Source organism: Mastigoproctus giganteus, chromosome 9 (assembly GCF_048544385.1).
Source record: "Mastigoproctus giganteus isolate SK-2022 chromosome 9, ASM4854438v1, whole genome shotgun sequence".
Classification (NCBI taxonomy): Eukaryota; Metazoa; Arthropoda; class Arachnida; order Uropygi; family Thelyphonidae; genus Mastigoproctus; species Mastigoproctus giganteus.
The window spans coordinates 132,574,874-132,599,112 of record NC_143583.1 but is presented as its reverse complement, the minus strand read 5'-3'; the positions used below and the strand labels follow the sequence as shown (position 1 = coordinate 132,599,112).

General features: G+C 33.9%; 1 protein-coding gene across 4 annotated transcripts in view; it reads left to right on the top strand.

Annotated features, from left to right (window-relative positions):
- The window catches only part of LOC150080742 (uncharacterized), a 95,549-nt gene that overhangs the window by 36,098 nt on the left and 35,212 nt on the right, over positions 1–24,239 (top strand). Inside the window, exon 2 of one of the 4 annotated variants that reach the window (XM_090381468.1) lies at positions 2,033–2,120. The exons of 2 other annotated variants lie outside the window; for them this stretch is intronic. The gene's annotated coding sequence lies outside the window, so the exon portion shown is untranslated. Of the gene's footprint in view, positions 1–2,032; positions 2,163–24,239 lie in introns of all 4 variants that reach the window. One more of the 4 variants, XM_090381467.1, reaches the window with a different exon arrangement.

Here is a 24,239-nt window from a genome sequence, read left to right as displayed (position 1 = left end):
CTGCTGTATATCATTGACAAGACCCCATGAGCTGCTCTGGCAGCCTGTCTGCACTGCTGTGGAAACTTCATATCTGACTGCACAATTACCCCCTTGTCTTTTTCATTCGCCACTGTCCTGAGTGTAATACCACACAGTTGGTACTTTACTATCGGGTTACTGCTACCCATATGGGTGTCAAAACCGTTATTTTCTTTAAGCATGCACATGTTTCTTCACTTTCGTATAATAGGCAAATGGAATATGTGCAAACAGTATGCACTTTATTCATTTATATGTTGTGAATAAATTAGCCCAGGGGTGGCCAACCTATTTCTGCAGCATGCCACACGTTAGAAATGTGTTCATTCCACCTAAGGGTAGATCCAGAATAATCTCCCCCCCCACTCTTTGCATAAAGGAATTTTATGCAAAGCACCTATATAAAATAAATTTAATATAGGTCAACAAATGTTCATTCTTACAACAGGGGATTTGCCACTGAGCACCAGTCTGTGGGGTAGTAGATATCACTGTTTATTTAGGGTGCAAATATATTGCATTGTCTGTTAGGCACTATATAACCTCACTACTCCTCTTCTTTACAGAATCAGTGTCATGAGGAGTTTGCTATATTCCCATTTTCCTGTGCTGAATTAATGCTAAATGGTAGTAAATACGAGCAGTGGGTTTCTGTTATGTTGATTATGACCCAATCATAATCTTTGATAATAAAAGTGAAATTTACATTGTGTTTAGTTTCATTCCTGATTTTTTTTTTTTATCACATGGGAGGAATGCTAATAACAAGAGCTGCATATGCCACAAGTAAAATGTGTTGAACAGGATGGCGATGATGTTGTAAAGACTAAGCATGAAGGTTGGAGTGGGAAATTAAAAAGAAAAAAAAGTGGCATGCACTACTGTTGACATGTGCCAGAAATTGTTTTATGATCTAGTTGTTGCATAGGATATTTGCTTTTCCCCCCTCATTTAATGCTCTTCTGCTTTAGAAGCCTGTAATAATGTTCAGCCCTGTAATAATATTTTTCTGGTCAGTTATTAGTTGAAAAATCCTTTGAAAACTTGTATTAAAACAAAAAAGGATGGCAAAATAAATGTGAATTGAAACTCTTGAGTACTGTATAATTGTAATAAAAATCTCAGATGGCTACTAATTCATGTGTACTATGCAGTCAGTTCTTAAAAAAAACAGAAAACACCTCTCAGTACCATAAATTAATTTATGACATTGGGACTACAGCTGGTTTAAGGCATTTTATATACATGGTGTGTGTGTATATATATATATACATACATACACATGGTGTTTTTATATTTTTCATAGTATTCTGCCCATAAAAGGATAGTGTGGTCTTGGACATAATACATATTTATTGGAAACCTGTGCTTGTTAGACTAGTAACCACTAGTCAGAAACTATCTTGCCATACCAATTAGATGAAATTAGCCATTCGGTCTTTTGTATGAATGAAGAAGACGACTAAATTTTATTTTCATCCATTTATATATATATATATATATATATATATATATATATATAAAGCTACTGCATAAAGTGCATTGTGTTCATCTCGTTCGATCAAATAACTTTTTTTTAAATTTCTATAAAATTGGATCAATTGTGTGCTAGAAGGGGTAGGGCCCATGTTCCACTGGCTGAGATTAATTTAGGTGGGTTCAAAGAAGACCATAACATAATTTCAGTCATTAACAGACTGAAATTCCATCCCACCAGGGACTGATAATTTTGATGCAGCATGGAATTTCCAAGAATTGTTTTCTTACTGTTGTTAACCTCTGTATTAATTTCTAAAACATGTGGTTTTTGGGGTTGGAGAAAATTGTAACCCTATTTTCAGTTATTACATAAGTTATAAAGAATGATAGCATTTTAATATGAAATTCAGGCTGCAAGAAATAATTTTCTTCTTTAAGTAACCTTGGCAATTTATTTCTGATTCAAATGAATTTTAAATAATTTTTACTTTTTAGAAACAACTAAAATTTTGCTTGCATTTAATACTTCCAGGAGACCTCTCCCAAATGCTTGCTGTCAGAAATCAGATGTGGAAAAGAGAACTTATAGAATCGCATATTCCTCATTCTAGAATAACATGGTCTTATAATATATATATGTATATATATATATATAAATACCAGTAATTATTTTCTTCTCAGTATAATTTTTGTTTATTACTTTTGACAAAATTTTTATATGCCTGACTTGGCTTATAACAGGGTATTTTTGAATACTCATACATGGAGTTTTACGCACAGTGAATTTGTCACGTGTAGCATTTCAGGCAGTAGCTTCTTTTTGTAGCTCTCTTGACCCTTCTCAGGATACACTAGTTTTCAGACTCATTCATTAATATTTTATGCATATAGTATGAAGAAAAATAGGATATGCTGCAATTTTAAAGAGCATACAGTCTCTTTATATGCTTTCAAGTTGATATTGCATATCTATACACCTACATAAGAATTCCTTAGATTAGATTAAGTACATGTTTTTCACTCAATTAAAAATGAAAAATATATTTAAAATGTTATGTGCCAAAATTCATGAGATCAATTCAGGTTATTAAATAAGGATACAATCCTTAGTTAATGTTTTGCTATGCTTCATTTAAAATTGTGCTGATTTTGATATCAGTACCTTGTAGTGGTTATGGTGCATCTTTACCATCTGATATAATGTACCCCTAAACTGACCACTAAAATCAGGTGAAATTTCCTTTGTCCAAGTTACAAAGTTATGTCTATCCAAGATCTAAATTGGAACACACTTTTAACTTTCAGCTGAGAGAAAATAAAGTTACCATATGCACAATTTCATAATCATTTATGAATGAGTCAATAATAATGTTATACTTAATTGAATGAGATTGATTGCATTTTCATTAGCCTATACACTAGAGTTGCATAGCAAGATTTGTGGAACTTATTTGGTGAGATTTCCTACAGTTTATCAGCAGAAAACTCATTCTAACATTATCTTTTGGTAATTTTTTTTTTGCATATGATTTTAAAAGTAAAATCGTTATATAGATGACGTATGAGAATTGGAAAGTGTGGTTTTCATAATGTTTTGTGGGCTGTTACTAAAAGCCCATTTATTTTATGTGCAGTACTCCACACATTCTATTTGATCTGTCACTGTTTATCACTATTCTTGATTACTGCACTTTACTAAATTATATACAGAATTGTCTGCGACAATTTCTATATATAATGATTATGGTTGAATGTGAAATTATATAGAGAAATTGTAGTACCAATGATCTTTGTGAGAATTGATACTCATGTTATGAAAGTTACACACTAATGTTATGATTATTAATACTTGTAATAACTTACAGAAAAACTGTATTGTTTCAGTATGTCTTTTCATCATATGTAATAAAAAAGTTACAGCAGGATTATTTATCTCTTGATGTTGCATATGATCAAGAGATGTGTAAATCTCAAAAATTAATGTGATATTCTGAAAAGAATACAAAGCAGGCAATATAGGGAATATTTTTTCTGAAATTATATAAATCATGGTGTTAATATATACAATGATGAGTGAGCAGGGAATGTAGTTCTTATTTCCAAATTGTAACAGCTTATCAAAACATCAAAGATAATTTTGTACTTGAAAGGAGTGATTACATAGATATGAGCCAAGAAAATTACCACCAGTTTCCTGTGTTGCAGACAAAACATGTAACATGTTATGAAATATTTTTCTGGTTTTCCATAATCAAAAAAAAAATTGTTCAAAAATACAAGATTTGCTAAAGATGGGGTTTCTGTAGCATAATATGACTGCTGCTAAAACATTCATAACACCTAATAATTTTCTATACTCACACAAAAGATTTTTAAATAAGTTTACTGGAGTTTTACATAAACAAGCTGCACAAGTAACTTTCTGATTGGCAAAATGATTAAAAATACAAACTTTTAATCATGGGGTGTGGAGAGACTTGCCAGTGCTGCTAACTGAAATTACTCAAAAAGTTGATCAATTTTGCACTCATTTAGTATATAGCCAGTTCTTGACTGTATGAAACAACTGAATAAAATCATTTATATACATGGAATATAAACTTATAAATTAAATACTATTAAGAGTGGTAAGAATTTTTATACTATATATTTATGTATAAATAAATATACACTTTGTGTGTAAATAAATATACACTGTTTAGGTTATGTTCAACTTGTAATTTACACTGGCTGGAGGATAATGAACAAGTATTGAATTTTTTTTCAAATTAAATGTCACCCCCCCCCAATCCCAGTGCACGAAATGGCACATTTCTTGTCATACACTATGCAGATAAGTCTGCTCATTTTGTTATTACCTTCATCATCACATTTAGCCAGGTGCTTACTTTTCTGAAGTAGTATTTTGTGAAATTACTTGACATTTAGAACACGTTTGTCACCATATTGTATTGTGAGAAGCATGGTGTTGTCACTCTAGGGTTGCCTAATAAAAAAAAAATAATAAAAAAAAAAATGTTAAATAATGAATTGGTACTAATTTTTCAAAAGCAAGTGCTAATTTTTAGTTCAGTATATACTACATTTAAACTGATTCTACATTCAAAATTTTTCTTTGCATTTAAAAAATAATTTTAAATATTAGTTTAAATATTGATCACAAATGTGAAATTTCATTTTTTAATCTGATAATCTGGTAACAAAATTAAAATTTATGATTTCAGATAGTGTTTTTTGGTGTCAGAATTAAAATTCTGAAATTGGCAAATTTATTAGGTGCTTTTTCAATAGATAATAAACCAGGTATTTCTTGGGGAAAAAAAAAAAAAAAATAGCATAGCTATTTTTTCAGCCAGGTAAAAAAAAAAAAAAAAAAAAGTTTGGTTATTGTATACAAAGTAAAATCTGAAAAGGCTAAAAATCGTTCCAGGCAGAGAATGACTGAAACTATAATCATATGTTTGAAAATGGTTGTTTACTAGTCTAAGATGTTTTACTTTAATAATATTGTAGTCTTAAAAAAAAAAAAAAAAAAAAAAAAGGATGTTTAGCCAGAATCTTCTAATTAATTTTTAAAAAAATCAAGTTTTAGCTTATTTGTGAAACGACTTTGTTAAAAGTGAAAACCACAACAACATAGTTATATTGCAGTTCAGATATTACTGTAGATAGTCATTTTCCTTAAGAATTTGGCCTTATCATATAAAATATCTCATACTTACATTAAGTACTTCATTAATGATGCCTAATTAAGTTTATGAAGTGAATCAGTATCATGAACAATAGGTAAAACTAACAGGTTTCTGAGTAGTTTTGCCACTTTTCACTTATTTGGAGAGGTATGGGTGTAATTCCCATCTCTGATCAGAGGATTTTCTAAAGTGCTCTTCAATCAAAGTTGTAATTTGCCAATCTCAGGTGGAGGAATTACAGTTTTCCCACCTCACCTTGAAATTGGCCTGTGAACATATATACATACTTGTACAGATATAATATGCAATAGCGCAGTGTCCAAGTAGCTGGTGTACCTAAAATCCAACAAAGTTAGAATTAACAATAGAGGTTGCAATGCTTGAAAGTTAAATTCAGAGCTCACCTCTGGATGCATTATTATTTTAATTAATCACTTGTAATGATCAAGTACTCGATTAATAATAGAGTACTTGATCATTACATTTGTTTTGCGCTTAACAGTTATCAAGCCTTTTTTTTTTTACCACTCTCCATCGTACTCAAAAACAGTACAGTTTAGTTGCTCTAGTACGTAACAATTTGTGTCGAATTACATTTAAGAATGTCTTTATTTTTCCCTTTCAGCAAAATGCAACTTAGAAAAACTTATTTGCTATGAAAACCTATTTAACTAATTTAAAACAACACTTAAGTCCAAGAGTGATAAAGAAATTAGAACATAAAAGGGATTGAAATGGTTTGCTATATTAGATAACTCAGGAATTTAACCCATTACTCTGTAATGGGTTAAATTAAGTTTTTCATGGTTTGTTCAGGTGCTACCCTTTCTTATCTTCGGTTTGGAGCAGCAGTTATAATAGATGGTGGTTTTGAAAATCAGAGGAGGAGGAGATGGCATCTGTTATTCTTATTTGTCCAGTTTGAGATTAAAGGCTGAAATTAACTTTCTCAAGTGAATTGTGAATGAACTTTAAATCAAGATTGGCCATGGACACTGTTTCTGGTTTCAATTGTAGCTGAACTGAGAATTGTTTTATGAAATAAAAAAATATTGGAAATGATGGTGCTTGTGCTATTGATGGGCTCCAAACTCTGATGAACTTATGGAATCCAAAGAAGTTTGTCTGATCTTACATCTTTGATCATGTTAAAATTATCTGTTAAATAATTTGTGAGATGTTTGTTGCTTGAAAAATTGTTTCCATTGTACATGTGACTGAAACAGTGAAAGTAATAAAAAAAAAAAAAAAAAATGGAGTGAAGTCAGTCAAGGATGACTAACAGGCGTATTGTTCTTTTCAAACTGAGCATTGTATTGCTAATAATTTCAGTTGTACTGATGTAATAACATGGCACATTTAGATCCATTGGGGATCTGAGGTGCTGTAGGATTTTGGATCCTACTGCAAAATTATGTCTACTTAAAATTTAAATAATAAATAAAATACTCACTGCCCTACCATTAATAATGGCACCTCCATAGCCAGGTGGGCAGGAGCAGCAGTGCGTAGCACATGCTTCTTGATTACGGGGTTCGAGCCCATGTCCACCAAATACGGAGGATGCGGAAAGGTCAGGGAATGACCACCGCATATCCCTGGAGCAATATGGCCTTAGTTGCTAATGCTCCTAAAAACCAAATAACAACAACAACAACCATTAATATCCAGACACCTGTTTATCTTAAAATAACCATTAATTACAGGAAAACTAATAACATGTACCAAAACCTTTTATGACAGCTTCTAGTTCTCCTTGGAAAACTCTCCACCAGTTTTTTGTACATGTACCTTGATATTTTCTGCTGTTCAGCCTTTAAAGCAGTGACCATTTCAGCTCTCTTTTGGGAAATTTCTCCTCATGTGCATCCAGTAATTAAATTCATCGCAGAGGTTCCCTATATGACTGAGATCAGGCTCTGGGCTGGCCAGTCCAGCTTTTTGATATTCATGTCCTCAAACGAGTCTAGCACGATGAAAGCAGTATGACATGCCCTGCTGATATAGCTATGGGCCTGCCCCAACATGCTGTCACAGTGTTGGTAACACATTATTGTACAGGATGTCTAGACAGACCTAAGCATTCATGATTTTGTCCAAAACAACCGATGGTCCCAGACCAAACCATAAAAAGTAGTCCCGGATCATCATGATGCTGCCTCTGCCAAACTTCATTTTCAGGATGATAGATAAAGTCTGGCATGTAGCTTTCTCCAAGCATCTACAGCACCCAGGCATGACCATCAGACTGGTTGATCTGTACCGTGACTCATCACGCATTGCTTTCAGTTGGTCTGTGGTCCAAGAGTGGTGGGCTTATACCAAGCTAGACAGCATTTGGTGTTAATTGGATGATTAGTGGCTTGTGAATGGCTGCATGACTGTGGTAATTTATATCATGCAACGTCCTGTGCACTATACTGGTGCTGACATCTCCCAGTCATATCACTGAGGTCCTGTGCATGCTGCAACAATGTCATCCTATGTTATAAGCAGATGGTTCTTTACAGGACTCCCTGTCATGTTCCATCAGCTTTGGAAGTTGTCGTGAAGGTTTCAGCAACAGTGTGCATCCATTTACAGTTCACATTGCCAACAGTGTGCTTCCATTCACAGTTCATAGTGGCATTGTGCATGATACTTCATCAGCATGATAACAGAATTATCATGCACAGACCTACTGCTTATCTGGAACCCTGTTATTGTTCTATGCTAGCAGACTGAATTCTATTGATCACAGCATGTTGCATTCAGAATCTTACTACTGCTTCCTTGAAGGCCTACAAGCATATTTATAGTTGTCATACATAGGTGCTTGAGTAGAGCATGGTTGTCCAAATATTGATGATAGGATTAATGCTTTATTGCATACACTCACAGAAAATTGTGGGAAAAGTGCAACTTTGACATATTATTGGATTAGTATTAATGTAGTAATAAAATTCTGAAAAATATTTCAAATCACTACTGGGAGCCCTAGGCCTCTGTGCCGCTTAGAAAGGTAATTTTAATTCAATGTAGGTTATGTGAATTTATTATACTCAGTGTGTTATATGTTTACGTTTTTTGTTTCTTTAGAGCTGCCTGTCATATACCAGCAGTTTAATACAATTATAAAATAAATTAAATAAAAATCATAATATGGAAATTATTTATTTATCAATATATGTTTATTGTACATTTATTTGTGCTGCATATATAGTGTTTATACAACCTTTATTCATGTTATGTGTAATGTAATAATGTTATATACAGGGTGTGCACAAAACACGACACATTTGTGTCATTAGTTAAAACTGAACTATTGAATTTTATTTAAAATTGGCAATAGCATGTAGTAGTTCCTGGAAAATTGACAAAAAAACAATGTCACAGCATTTTCGATGCTCGTGAATCTGCTCAGTAAGAAAATTGTCCTTTTTTTCACTAAATAAATGGTGCAACTCCTATGCAAAGGAAGTTTAGGTTTAGTTGAAACTTGTGCACCAGTAAGAAACATAATAAATTCAATTTATCTCAGCAGTTTGAAGTGACAGGCTCTGTAAAGGTAAATGAAAATGTTAAAGCCTTTACAGTTGCAATGCTACATAGTCCCTGAAAGTCAGCAAGAAAACAATTTCATTTCATGAATTTGAAATATCTTGGTGTTCTGTTAATGAATTCTTCATTTGGATTTGAGAGTGTTCCTATACAACTATATAGTGCTGCATTAACTCTCTGAAAATAAGTAGAGAAGACCAGTTTACTGCATGAGCAGAATGGAGAAATGCAGTGTTATACAGCACATGGTTTTCAGATGAATTTTATTTTAATTTTGAATTGGACTGAAAATATTCACGGTGAAAAAAGTGACCAGTGTGTATAGTCCTATAAAATCATGATTTAATTGGATCCTTCTTCATCGAACTGTTATAACAGTACCTGTATATGCTTCAGAATGTATTTTCTTTTGTATATCAAGGAGCTCAGCTTCCTGTGGACAACCAGTGGTTTATGTAAAACATCACCATGCCACATAAGCCAGTAATCATATTGGATTTTTTTGAAGTTTATGGTCCTCTCATATTATCTAGATCATCAAGACGTTGGGTATTTTTGGCCACTTCTGATTACAGATTGTGAGATTTTGTGTAAGAGAAAAAGACTTGTCATCATTGCATTACAAACATTGGTGGAACTTGTTCAACAAAATGGAGGACATGTTGAACATGGATAAAATTAGAATATTTTCCAAGAATCTGAACCTGAAAATTCGTAACATTTGTTAGCTATTAATGAATAAGTGTTTCTTAGGAAACATTTAAATATGTCAAAATTGTGCATGCCACCCTTTAATATCTTCTTCTTCCAGTCACGTAGCTCCCTGAGGAGCTGTTGTGGCCACCAACAAATTCCTCCAACTGCATTGCTCATGTACTCTACGAGCAGCATCGCAAAGTGTTGTGCCCAGTTCACTAATCCCATCCTTCCACCTAGTTGCAGGTCTTCCTCTGCACCTCTTCCACTCGATTTTTCTTTCCATTATATTCTTCAACAGAAAGTTTTCCGTTCTTACTATATGACCCAAAAAACTTAAGTTTTCTTTTGTTGACCTTTTGGTATAGCAATACTAAATCTTTCATGAGTGAGCGAGTCACTGAAATGCGTGTGAACCTGCAGTGATTAATTTTCTGAATGTGCATGGAGTTTCACTGTGTAATTTTGAAGTTCTTTAGAAATGAACACATTTTAAATATTAATTTGTTCTTATTGTGATTTGATTGTCCAGCATTAGTGAAATTATTGTCAAATAATCAAATCAGAATTTAAGAAAAATTGTGAAAAAAATCATGGTTACCTTTTTTGGTGCAGTAATCAAAAGTCTATTTTTAAATCTGTTAAATGTTAAAGATCTGTGTATATCTATCACATGATTCAGTTTTATCCATTTAGAATAAGTTTCCAGAGAATTTAATTCCATTTTAGCTTTTATATGTTCAAATTGGACACTGACTCTAGCAGGTATGGTTTGTATTCCAATTTTCAAAGCTACTTTCTTGCTGCCATATATTATAAACTGTGTTTACAATTACCTTTGAACACAGTTAAGATGTGGCAACACCTGTTTGAAGATTTCTAGACATTTTGTGCATAAATGGAATACATTATCTGAAATGACTGAAATATATATGTACATGCTCCACATATCAAAATGTATATGAGTGTACTCATTAAAGGGTTAATGTAATAATATTATATTGTATATAGTATTAATAAATATACAGGTAGTATTACTAATATTATTTATATACATATATATATAGGAATATAAAGAATGATAAAACAGAAAATAAGGTAGTGAAATATAATAATGGAAAGTCATAAAAAAGATGAAAAATGATAAAAACTGAAAGAATTATAAAATACAATCTGCTATGCCAAATACATGCACAAACAGTCAGCAGCCATTCCTTTCCAACTCCAAACTTACAGAACAAGTTTTCTCTTCCTCATTTATCCTCTTCTGTTTTCTGAAACAAGCCTTCCTTCACATGTATTTCTCAAACTAAAGTCTACAGAAATTTAAGACCAATATCTGCAAATATCTTTAGTCTTCTGTGCCTTTAACCTATGCATGGTACTAAGTACTATAGGTTCTTATACTTTTGTAACCACTGACATTGTTTATCTAGATGGTAGCATGCCTCCCAATGTGAGAAAAGTAACATTATTATTATTAGTAGCCATAGGCACAAGGAAGCCTAAGGCTTTTGCTGCACCAAAAGCTTTTGGTGCAGCATATTTTTATTAAAAATAACTACTGTAGATATAAATGTGATATTAGATATCTGAAAGATAACTATTTTTTCAGATAAATCCACCTTCCTTAAAGAATTAATATTTGTAGAAGAATAAGAGAAATTTACTTCTCTTATTCTTATTCTAGGAAGTGTTAAGTATGATACTTAACACTTCCTAATAACTCTCCAACAATTAAAATGAATATAAAATTAATGCAAAATAATTACAGTAATAAAATTAATTAAAAACAATTAAAAAAACAATTTAAAAAAATTAAATCAAGTGTAACGTAAATGTTGAAAATACTTTCCTTCCTAAAGCCTTTTTTCAAAATTTACATTAAACTTGGTTTAATTTTTTTTAATTTACTGTAGTAAAACTAATTAATTGTTTTTAATTAGTTTTATTACAGTAATAATTTTGCATTCATTTTATATTTGTTTTAATTGCTGGAGAGTGTCATTTAGGAAGTGTTTTACGCATCATAGTGAGGTAAATTTCTCTTATTCTTCTACTAATATTGAAGTACAGTGTAGAACGTATTGAGCAACGTAGCTCTGTTTTATATTAAATAATTAATAAAAAAGTTATTAATAAAATTAAAATTTTTTATTTAAAGCCCATATAGTTTGTAATCAGAGAGAAAAGAATGAATAAGAAATATTAAAAACAGGGATTGCCTCAATCCCCGTTTACGTGATTTAATTGCAAAATGTTATGTGCTCTCCGGCAGGTTAACAAATACTGTTATGTGTTTCATTAGTTGGCAAGTAAAGGTCACAATAGGCAGAGCCTCTTAAAAATAGTTGCACCAGGCCTCACACCAGCTTTGATTGTGGAATAATGAATGCATCACGCCAAAAGAAAACAAGTCTTGAATCTTTTGCATAGTACCCCCCCCCCCCCCCCCACACACACACACTATTGACAATCTTATTAATCTTTGTACTGTTATATCAACTGTAAAGAGTCTAAGGACTCCTTACAGTCGATATAACAGTATAAAGAATCCTGGATGTATTTTGCTTTCACTATCAATAGAAATATAGATAGCCATGTAATTTGAAACAAAATTAAACAAATAGATAGCAAATCATTTTCTGTACTGTCTCCAATAATGCACTGGAATGGATAGGTAACTACATCTGATCAAATTGCAGATGCCCTTGTGGAAACCTTGCAGAGTTATCAGCAGTATCCTGTTATTACATTCAACACTTTTGCAAGTACAAAGCACTAACATAAAAATGCAAACTGAAATTGAATTCAACCCTACAGTGTCTAATCAGCTTTAGAATTACAGGAAACACTAGCCAAATTGTAGGAGGGTGCTGTAGGCCCAGATGGCATGTGATCTAGTGGGTTCCAAGTGAAATCTCTATCCATCATGCTATTACTCTACAATATAATCTATGTTGGAAAAACTACCTATTTATTTGCCTTTCCCAGACAGGAGCAAAACAACTCCAATCCAGTGCACTACATTGTTAACCTTACCAGCTGTGTAGAAAAATATGATAAAAAATATAACTGTTATGGTTCTTAGATACCCAGCAATTATTAAACATAGGTAAAAGCAAAATAGATCTGTAATGCCTTCTTTGCAATGAACAGCTAGTTACAATCTGCATGTTCATTAAAAAAGTGTTTGACACAGCTTGGTGATATAGTTTACTACAGGATCTTTGCCTCTCTGGTTTGAGAGGACACCTATCAAAATTAAATCAATCTTTTCTAAGCCATAGAACCTTTCAAACCAGATATCATTATATCTTATATCTAGTACAAGATGGAACTCCTCATTGTATGTTTGCATACCACACATTATGTGGCAATGTCACTTTCAGATATGCATATGATTGAACAACAGATGCAAAGACAGTAAATAAAATAGAAATGTATCCCCCCCCTTGATATCCTGTAACCATCATTACAGAATATCAAAGTGGGAGGCCAAAAAAAAAAAAAAAACATCAATGCACATGTTTTTCAGAAAATAAACTGAATCCTAACCTTGAAATGAGGTTGAAACCATACAGTGTCCCTTAACATTATCATTTGCTTTTTTTTTTTGCTCCAGCTCTTGATAGCAAATGTAACCCTCTGAAACACATCACACATCCTTGCATAATCTCTTAAAAAAAAAAAACTAAACACTTATTGTGGTATCTGTAGTGATGTGGGAAGTTAGCTGTCATATCTTATTATGTGTACACTATATACTAATCACATCTAAACTGGACTATGGGTATCCCTTTCTATAGCCCAAATAGAATTATTATTTTGCAACGGCTGATCCCAAATACTGTAATGCCTTGCTCATTGCCTGAGAACCTATATAACATCAATGTGCAAAGACCTTGAAGCTCCACCATAAACCATCTAAAATTAGATTACAAAATGTAATATTGATAATATGTCTCACTAGAACATTGTGTTCAGACCACCATGGCCTGTTCACTGTGATGACTATTTGTAGCAGTGGTGGGAGAACTTGCTGATCTAAACATTAAACAGATACATACAGCCTTTTCATCAAAACACTGCCACTACTCAAAGTAAATACACAGATGGCTCTGAAATAAATATGAAGATATGTGTTGTAGTAGGCCTTCCTAATGGTGTTATCTCTGTGCTGCATCAGTCTAGTTGCTACATTCAACTGTGGAAGCGCTTTATAGGCAGTCATCTATACTGATTGCATTGAACTACACTGAGAAATTCTCTCTCAGTTGCCTCCTATATACTGCTCCACTAAATGTAATAAATGATCTCCACTGAAAACTCATTTAGTAATCCAATTTGGTATCAAATTCTTCTGTCTGTCTGTCTCTCTCTCTCTCTCTACACACACACACACCGAGTGATCACTGAATTATGACCACCTACCTAATACCATGTTGGGCCACACACAAACAGCTGCTATTCGCCCAGTCATTGACTCCACTAGATGTCTGAAGATGTCCATAGGGATCTGCAGTCATCATGCTGCCTTCAAGGCTTTCCACAGTGTTAGAATCTGATGGCTGCGTGTCTGTACACCTCACTTCCCTCTCCAAAACATACATGTTCAATTGGACCAAGATTAGGTGAATTTGGAGGCCAATCAAGATGCATGATATCTTCACAGTGTTCTTCAAACCACTTGTGCACAGTGCAGTCCCGATAACATGGGATATTATCGTATTTGAAGAATCCGTTTCTGCCCAGGGTGCACATGGTTTCCTTAGAGGTGCTGGTATGTAGGTATGTGTTATTTGTTTTTGGGTGCCGCTAAGAGCTGCAGGAAACCTCACGAGTGAAACGTTGGGCCATACGTATCAAGGTTCCTAGTTTTTTCCAGTGAAACATGCCCATATTATTCTGTATTCCCCATTGTATTGTGATGTAAACTGTTGCATAGTCACCGTTGAGCCTGTAAAACATGCTGCAACCTCTGCTCACTACGAACATTCAACTTGCGTAATCCTTTAGTTTTGTCGGCGAGAGGTTGTTTGACCTCTTTGTACACCTTAACCACATTAGTCCACAAGCAGCCAACAAGATATGCTGTTTCTGATATAGAATCACCTGATGCATCGGCTCCCATAATGATGCCTTTTTGAAACCCCATGATATCTTTCCTATGTCCCATAATACATAATAATTGCAACTTTATCATTGACTTGCATGACCAGATGCAAATTACCACTGCTCTGGCATAGGAAGCTGTTTGGCCTTTTATATTGTGAGCTAATCAGCATAGTCTATTATGGATGGGGTGTTCATAATTCAGTGTTTACTGTGTGTGTGTGTCCATTCCTGGGCATGCAAGCATCCTAGGTAATTAGCGTGTTGATAGTGGCAAAAAAACCCCAACAGACTTAAATTCTTCATTGCTTTGATTTACCATAATGATTAAAACACTCATGCAGAAAATACAAGAGTTAGTAGTCACAAATATGGCTAAATCGACCAGGTAAAAACAAAATATTCCAAATGAAATCTGAATGTCAACTATAGAAAATTAAGTTTTCAAATGAAAAGACATGCAGTTATTCTCATAAGAATGTGCACTGAACCCATTTGCCTAATATCTTTATAATAATCATAAAAAAGACTAGCTTCTTTATTGCAGTTCTCAATTTACAGTCAAACATTTGCTAAACTTTCTTTTAAATCACAGTGAATGTCCTTCACTCCCTACTTCTTTAGATCCCCCAACTAACCACATATTCTATGAGTCTGCTCAAGCAGAGATGAGCTCTGTAATAGCCACATGCAAAGAATAAATCATTAATGCTTATCAAGAAGTGTTAGTCACAATATAGCTGTAATAATTATTAAATAAATGAGAGCTTACAAATTCTCAATTCTTCCTATGTTCTATTAATATATGAGGAATAAACAAGGGGTTACCTTTTATTCAGTCAGCAGGATTTCTTCCTAACTAACTCTCCTTATGCGAATAAATTATAAATGATACATTAAAATTATTTAAAACTGATAATGTGCTCCTCACTCTCAACACACAGGTAGTCTAACATCCCAGGATCATAGTGGCGAACTCCAACCTGACCCCAGAAATATCAAACCCCCAAAATTTAAAAATTTTAATAGTATTTCACTCATTTTAAATTCGTATTCGTGACAAAATGTCTTCCATTACTAAAGATTGCTTGGGGGTTTGATATTTCTGGGGTCTGGTTGGGGTTCACCACTACGATCCTGGGATGTTAGACTACCCATGTGTTGATAGTAAGGAGTACATTGAGTTTTAAATTATATTAATATTATTTTAATGTATCATTTATAATTTATTCATATAAGGAGAGTTGGTTAAGAAGAAATCCTACTGACTGAATAAAAGTTAACTCCTTGTTTATTCCTCAAAAAGTAATAATTATTGTACTAAAAAACTTGCACAAAGAGTCACTTTGAAATGGTGTTACATATTTTTTTTAAATTTTACCTTTTGCCTGTTATTAGCATTAGCGAGGGCACATGATGCAAGAAAACAAGCTTATATAGCATCAGCCAAAAAAAAAAACTCATTTCACCCATTCACTCTCTCCAAATGTTTGTCCTGTTCTGCCTTGAATATGTGTAAGCTATCAACTTCTACAATGACAGATGGACGTTTGTTACAGCAATCAACCACCAGCTGGCTGAAGGCAAACTTCTGCACATCTATTTTACAATGACAGATGGAAGTTTGTTCCAGCAATCAACCATCAGCTGGCTAAAGGCAAACTTCTGCACATCTATCCTACAACTGTCTTTCCTCAATTTGAATTTATGCCTTCTCAGGCGATTATTCTGAGCAAGAGGAAGAATCCAATCAGCATTGAGCATGCTCAAACCATTCAAGGCTTTATACACCTCAATCAGATCACCTCGCAGGTGCCTAGTCTCCAGACACTGTAATTTGCAAAACTTAAGCCTTTCTTCGTAAGAGCAACCCTTTGTTCCATTTACTAATCTTGTTGCCCTTCTCTGTACTCGTTCCAGCAGTTCTACATCCTTCTTGAAATGAGGTCTCTAGACCTGTATACAGTACTCAAGGTGTGGCCTGACCATTGCTTTATACAAGATGATAATCACCTCCTTATCCCTGCTAGAAAAATTCATGTATATCATTGATAAGGCACCGTGAGCTACTCTTGCAGACTGTCTGCACTGCTCACAAAACTTCTTATCTGCCTGCACAATTACCCCCCAGGTCCTTTTCATTCTCTAGCACTGTCAGTGTAGTACCACAGTTGATAATGTTTCTCTGGGGTTACTGCTTCCCATATGCAGTACTTTACATTTGTCAGTGTTAAACTTCATTTGCCACTTCTCAGCCCATCTGCTCAACTTTTCTAGATCCTGTTGCAGCAGTGTACTGTCATTAACAACCCTGCCGAGCTTCGTATCGTCTGCAAACTTGGATATTAAGCCTGGTATACCATCATCAATATCATTCATGAATACAGAAAACAACAATGGACCCAACATTGAACCCTGGGGTACTCCACTAATAACATTAGTCCACGAAGAGCAGTGTCCATTGATTACCACTCTGTCTTTTCCCACTCAACTATCCCTTTATCTGTAGCAGCAATTTGCCTCCAGTGCCACACTGCTCCAATTTGTGCAGCAGTCTTCCGTGTGCAACAGTATCAGAAGCCTTTCTAAGATCCAAATATATAATATCAAAATTATTTTTTGCATCCAGTTCCTTTGTGACTACATCACAGTATCCAATCAAATTGGTCAGACAAGACTTCCCTTTAACAAACCCATGCTGTGTCCGAACTATAGCTGAAGTCTTGTCTAGATGATCCTGCAGTGCTTCTTTAACCAGTGCCTCCATTAATTTCCCTGGAAGAGAAGTTAAACTAACAGGTCTGTAATTACCTGCCTGTCTCCCCCTTTGTGGATTGGTGTCACATTTGCACATTTCCAGTCCATGGGTACCTCCCCCCGAGTCCAAGGAAGCTCTCATAATTATGGCTAAGGGTTTGCTTACTTCCTTTGCTGCCTTGTTTAATATAACTGGATGGATATCTACCTGAGCAGGATCATCAACGATTGAATCATTGATATCAAGTGGACCAATCTGATTCATCCCCTTCCTTCTAGAGTTTACATAAGTAAAGAACTCTTTTCTGTTTTTCTTTGCATCCTTTGCCAAGGATTTTTCGTAGTCTGCCTTTGCCTGCCTAATCTCCTTTGTGACTTGATTACAGACCAACTTATATCTACCATAGGCTTCCATGTCACCCATTAATTTGTATGTATCCCATGCATTTTTCTTCTCTGCCACATGTCTCATTAGTTCATCTGACAACCATTTAGGCCTAAACCTTGAACAATATTTCTTAGTTAGTATGTAAAGCCTGGTAGCCTCCAAGATTAGTTCCTTGAATGCTTCCCATTTTGAGTTTGCTGTTGGTAACATCATCAGTTGGTGATAGATATATTTGAATAAATGTCAAATATATCTATATATTATAATTTAATTTAATAACATTAACCTATAAAATATTTAAGGGCAAAGGCCTCATGCTACCAGGTAGAATGACTAACATATAGGTTAGTGCAGGGGCATCATTTTAACTTAGCCATCTACCAAAGTAGTTAAATTAATTAATTAAATTGGTATCAACAGGAACATATCAATTAACTTTAATGACCAACATACTGCAATATTAAAACACATAAGTCAATAATGCAAATGGTAAATTATGTTCCTGGATAAACCAATACAAACTTTATAGTCTTTCAATTGCGTGCCTTCTACTTTCCATCTATATTTCAACATTCTGAGCTATTAAGGTTCCAAGGGTAAGCACGTCTGTTTATATCCTAATTTTACCTCCTGTTAGAAAAAAAAAATTACATACAATTGCTTTTGTCTACAATTCATAACATTTACGCAAAACAGATAAATAAAAGTGAAAATAAATAAATAAATACATTTTAACCCCCTCCCCCAGATTTCAGTTTTTGCTCAAATTTTTGAGTTCTCCCTTCTTAAAATTATATTCTAAATATGGTAACACTATCATGTAACTCATCCACAGTTTTATTTTTAACTGATAACCTTCATATAATAACCTAATTTCCAGTGTTCTGAAACAATGAATTAACTGGTTCAGTATGCTCTCTAAGCAATTTTTAATTGGAATTTTAAATCACAATTTTTAGTTTTAACTTAAGTTTTTTTAATTCTTTTATTTGCATCATAGGTCACCCAATGTATTTGTTTTAATATATCCAGGTATTTATTTTTAGGTTAGAACTTCTTTTGATATTCAGTCTTAATTTATCATTTATGCAATAATAATATACAGTGGATTCCAGGTATTTGGGCCACTGGTTAATTGGGGCAAACCTTAAACAGAACCCAGTGGAGAAAATAGCCAGGTTTTACTTCGCTTAATTGGGACAACATGCCGTTTAATCGGGGCAAGAGACCGCAGCACTGGAGATTACGCTATGATTGTCTGTGACCGTACCACGTAGTTCGGTCGAAATTCTGCCATAAAACAATAAAAACAATTAGCAGTCACCTGTTTATTGGGCTTTTTGTTAGTGCAATCTATCATAAATGGGTGTTAAACTCGATCTTATTGAATTTGCGATTATACCGACAGCTGGAATTCTGTGGGTTATTATGGTGAAATGTGTTTACACTTCCATGGAATCTTCAATCATATAAAAAAATAAATTTTCAGAATTTTTTCTAAATTCCTATTTTTAAAACTTTGTAACTTACTTGTTACTCCATTCTCACTTGCGCATATCGTGTTACTTGCAATTTGTGTGTGCCGTGTTCTTTGTTATTGATTGCTTATCTTTTTACTGTTTTAAATTTTAATCCCCACCCCACAAGTGTCAGTGAACAGAAATATCAACTAGTTAGTATGTACATATTACAATATATATTAATTATTCCAATTATCACATATATTCTTCCAATTTTCACGTATCATTTAATTTTTTTAATTGGGTAAATTTGTGCTTAATATATCTTTACTTTTATAGCCTGTGGATAATATGCCTCCTATTTTCACTCATTAGAATCACTGTTTAATAGAATTAAAATTCAACTCACAAACGTGATCACAATGACCGGCGCTTGCTACACATCGTAACGTGATTTGATTGTACAGTGAACCAATTGTAAAGCGGGGTCCATTGTATTTTTAACTATTTATGTGAAACTTCGGGTAATTGGGGCAGCCACGTAATCAGGCCAAAATGCTGTAGTCCTGATATGTCGCAAATAGCCGGAATCGACTGTATATTAATTTATATTCTCTATGAGTAGGGCCAGGGTATTCATAACTTTATTACTGTTTTATTGCAACCACTAGCTAGTTATTTTTAAAAAATTAAATCTTAGGTGTTATGTATACTTTTGCATATAGTGTATTCAGTTACTTTATATAATCATGGCAGGCAAGTTTTGCTGTTGACAGCATATAATGATTGTATGTGCTAAAGTAAAAGAAGATAAGCCAGAAGTTTGTTAGCCTCAACAATTGTAACTTAAACTTGTGCTGTGAATTCTCGCTGACTTCTTCCCTCTTTTGAGAGATGCTTCCCGCATTTTGCATCCAATTTCATTTGATGGTTTGTTAGTATTTTAACACCCTTCAACTGTAAATGAACAACTTAAAACCATTTTCAAATAAAAAGGTTACAATGTTCATGCTTACCAAATGTTTTTATATCAGATGAGTGCTTAAAAGATAAAGTGCTTAGGCTTTTACTGCACAGGCTGGTGGGGGGGTGACATTGATTAGGAAAGTACAAATGATTTGCTTCCCTCCTCACATAGGTAACTACAGAGGGTCCCTGGTATCTGAGTCCCTGCAGTTACGAGGATTTGAAAATTGAAGAATTAAAGATCTTTTTCCCTTGAGAAAATTGGCCAAGCACTTGAATATTTTTTTTGTGAGAATGATCTTCTTCATGATTGTGCAACAAATGTTAAAGACATAACTAAATGCTGCAACACAATTTTATCTGAAAAAATACGACAAAAAAAAAAAACACGAACAGCTATGGATTCATTCTTTATTCGCACAATTAAAAAATAGTGTAACCTCAAACTTTACTTAACCTTACATTGTGTAACATATAATGAAAAATGTCTAATAAAATAATTTTCTCATTTTTCAGTTCCTTCATCCATTTTTTACTATGTACAAGTACATGATAAATATTACTATATAATATTGGTGTAAATACACCATATCTACTCATCCTTCACAACAAGTTGCCCATGTATTGCACTACTTCAAATAAGTAAGGCTTCATTTGCAATACCAGGGAACCTGCCCGCCCACTGATGAGAAGTCAACTAGCTTTGAAACGGTGGTGGCGTCCACATAGAATAAGTAACTATAGTCTTCTCTATTAGTGACAGTTACTTATTCGAGGTAATGCAATACATAGGCAACTCGCGAAGGATGAGCACAATGAGATACAGATGAAATGATTCCTTTCACACTACTGTCTTCATAGTTTTTCTTTAAGAGTTTATGGTGTATCTACACCGATATTATATAGATATAGAATCTTAAACTCTTAAAATGTTATGCCTAGTTGCATTTAGTTTTATTTAAATAATAAACATTACAAAAATTGGTCCCCATTTTAAGTGGTTTTGTTTTAAGTAGAATTTTCTGGAATCTATTATCCTTGGATAATGAGGATCCCCTGTATCCAGTTGACCTTTGAATTTATTCAAACTGCCAGGTTCAACCACCTGCAAAGGCAACCTGCTCCAGCAATCAATGACTCATTGGCCAAAGAAAACTTCCTGTTTAGTCCAACCTCTTCCCCTGCAATTTTAGTTTATAACCCCAAGTTCTGGAATTCCTTATAACAGTGAAAATTCCCACCTTGTTTGCCTTATAAACCTCAATCAGGTCACCCCCCTGAGGTGGCTGGTTGCAAAGCTCTGCAGCCCACGTATACAGTCTTTGCTCATATAGTCACCCCTTTGCCAATCTCACTGTGTGAGTTGCCCATCCTTGGACCCCCAATATCATTTTTTCAGGTGAGGTCTTCATACTTGGAACACAATGTTCCAAATGTGGCCTTACAATTGTCTTATACAGTGGGACCATGACCTCCTTATCTCTACAAGATAATGTTTTGTAAATCATCGACAGGACACCATGGGCCCCTCCTGTCCACCTGTTTACACCACTCAGAAGTCTGCCCATATCATAACTCCCAGATCCCTTTTCACCCCCACCGAGTCTATAATTTATCCCAGGGCCACCATTCCCCAAGTGCAAAACCCGTATTCTGTTGCATCAAAACAAAAGTACCACCCCTCTGACTATTCCTGCAGCCTATTCAAGTCATTCTTGAAAGAAATACAGAAGGATATATTAGTAGTTAACGTGGGAAGGCAGCCATGGTTTCGCTCCTAGCAAGTGTTTTTATTTGGAAAATATAAAAGATTTTGAGCGACTCAGATAAGATGTATGAAAGCTGAAAAACTGAAATGACTTTTGCCTGGACTGAGATTATTTATTTTATTTTTTGTTTTGTTTTATTCCTGAATAGTAGTGTAAGTGACATTTATTCTCTGCTTAATTCCACAATTTCCGCAAGGTATATGGATCCTTTGATGTTGTAGAGTTATTTCTTTTAACTTCCGGGTATGAATTGTTCCTGAATTACATATGTCTATGAACCATTCTTATTTTTACTTTTTTCAAAGTTCCATTGTCTTTTACTGATGGTGTAGATTCTAAAATTCAATTTATAAGCATGTTACCCCTCAGCAGTCAGTTTTAAATAACTGAAAAAATGTAGTTGGTGGTCTAACCATAAAATGAAATACCATGTAAGAAAAATATCTATTAGAGGGAGACAGATAATACAGGTTGTTTTGAGATAAGATATACATAAAGATGAAAAGTTATAATTTGGAAAAAGGTTTCAACTAAATTATGAATTTGATAGTTCTCAAGCTTACTGAGAATAATTTGTAAAATGAAAATTAATCTTGTAGATTACTACAAATTTTATTTCTATTCAAAGTGAGATAATTAGATTGGATGAAGCATTTATTTACTAGCCTCTCTTTAACATAATCTCAGGCATTCACTTGATGTGTTCTTTCACCTCACCTATGATTAAGTTTCTCTCCTCTCTCTCTCACACACACCCCATTGCTACTTTAGTTTCTTTTATCTTTATTTATTTTATATATATTATATATTTTTTGTTTTTCTTTCATTCATTTCTACATGTACTATATGCTTCCAGAATTCACACAAATAACTAGATTGTTAATTAATTTGGTTACTAAATAGAACTGAATTTGAATTCTATAAGAAATTCCATTGCAGAATAATGCATGTTTAGGGAAAAAACGTTTGAGTTGTGTGTTAAAATTAAAAAATCATAGCAGTTTTAAAGTGTAATAGCCTTACCATATGGAAAAGAGGGAGAGTAAATTATCATACCTCTCATTCCAAAAGCTAGTATTGTTACATGATGATCTCATATTTTTATTATCCTGAAAATGCTTCTCACATATTTGGTTGGTAACAGCTGAATAAATCTTTATGAACTTTGCTTTCATGTTCAGTAATCTTCCAGTTTATAAACACCATGCTTTCCTCAGAATTGTGAGTGCCTCTTGTATACCTATAATGGGAGGATGTGTGCCAGGAAAAAAAATTTTTTTTTTTTTTTTTTTTGCAGTATCTGTTGGTACATTCTTTTTTAATGCATACATTGCTCCTTATTATATGTATATATATACTTTACAGTATGCATAGCACATTATTAATGCTATGCAGTGATAGAAAGTGTATCACTGTTGCATATCAAATGATATGCAACAGTAGGAAGTGTAATAATGGATATGTAATCAAGCCCCTAGGTTACTGGATTTGTGAATTTGTACTGTATTTATTTAGTTCAGCTTCTTTCTTTTAAATTTCTTTTCTGAAATTTCATGGTCAGGCATTAATCCTTCCGAAAAAATTGTTTTCGTTATTTTTTGATGTTCCTAAAACAAGAATTTTATATCTATAGTTGTATTTTAAAATATTCACTTTGAATGTTCAGTTAACAACCGGGTGTGCTTTTAGCAAGCGGATAACTTAAAAGTGAGACATTTTCCCCTTCAAATAATTGGTATAAACAGTGGATATGTGTTCTGTCATTTATTCATTATTTGACATACTGTTGGGTTAATTTTGCCATCTGTTCCCAGTGGCATAACAGTATGCCAGTGGGGGCAGGAATGTTAAAATGTCACAAGCCCAGCAGATTCAGAAGGAACCCCCTTCCCTTCTAATATCGTTTTTCTGGATAGGACTATTGGTGAGGTTTTGCCATGAGCCATTTTGCTGCTAACTACAGCTATCTGTGCTAGAATTCAGGTGGTTTGCAGTGAAATGGCAGGTGTTGTCTTTAACCTGATCACTTTCTCCATAACAGACTCTGTTCCTTATATAATCTTACCATCACTTGATGCACTACACAATGGTACATTCTTATTGATTTTCTGAGAATTTGTTCAGATTATCACAGTAGCCTCTGGTAAGTTGAGACCTGTGCCAGCTACTTACTACATGCGCACGCACACACACACACACACACCCACCCACCCAACTCATCCATTAGTTTTAACACATCTTATATCATTACTAAAGAGATTGCCTCTTGTGATTTTTTTTTTTTTTTTTTTTTTGACTAGTACATATGAGGTGTGATTAAAAAGTTCAGGGACAGAAATGATGAAGTTTATCAGCT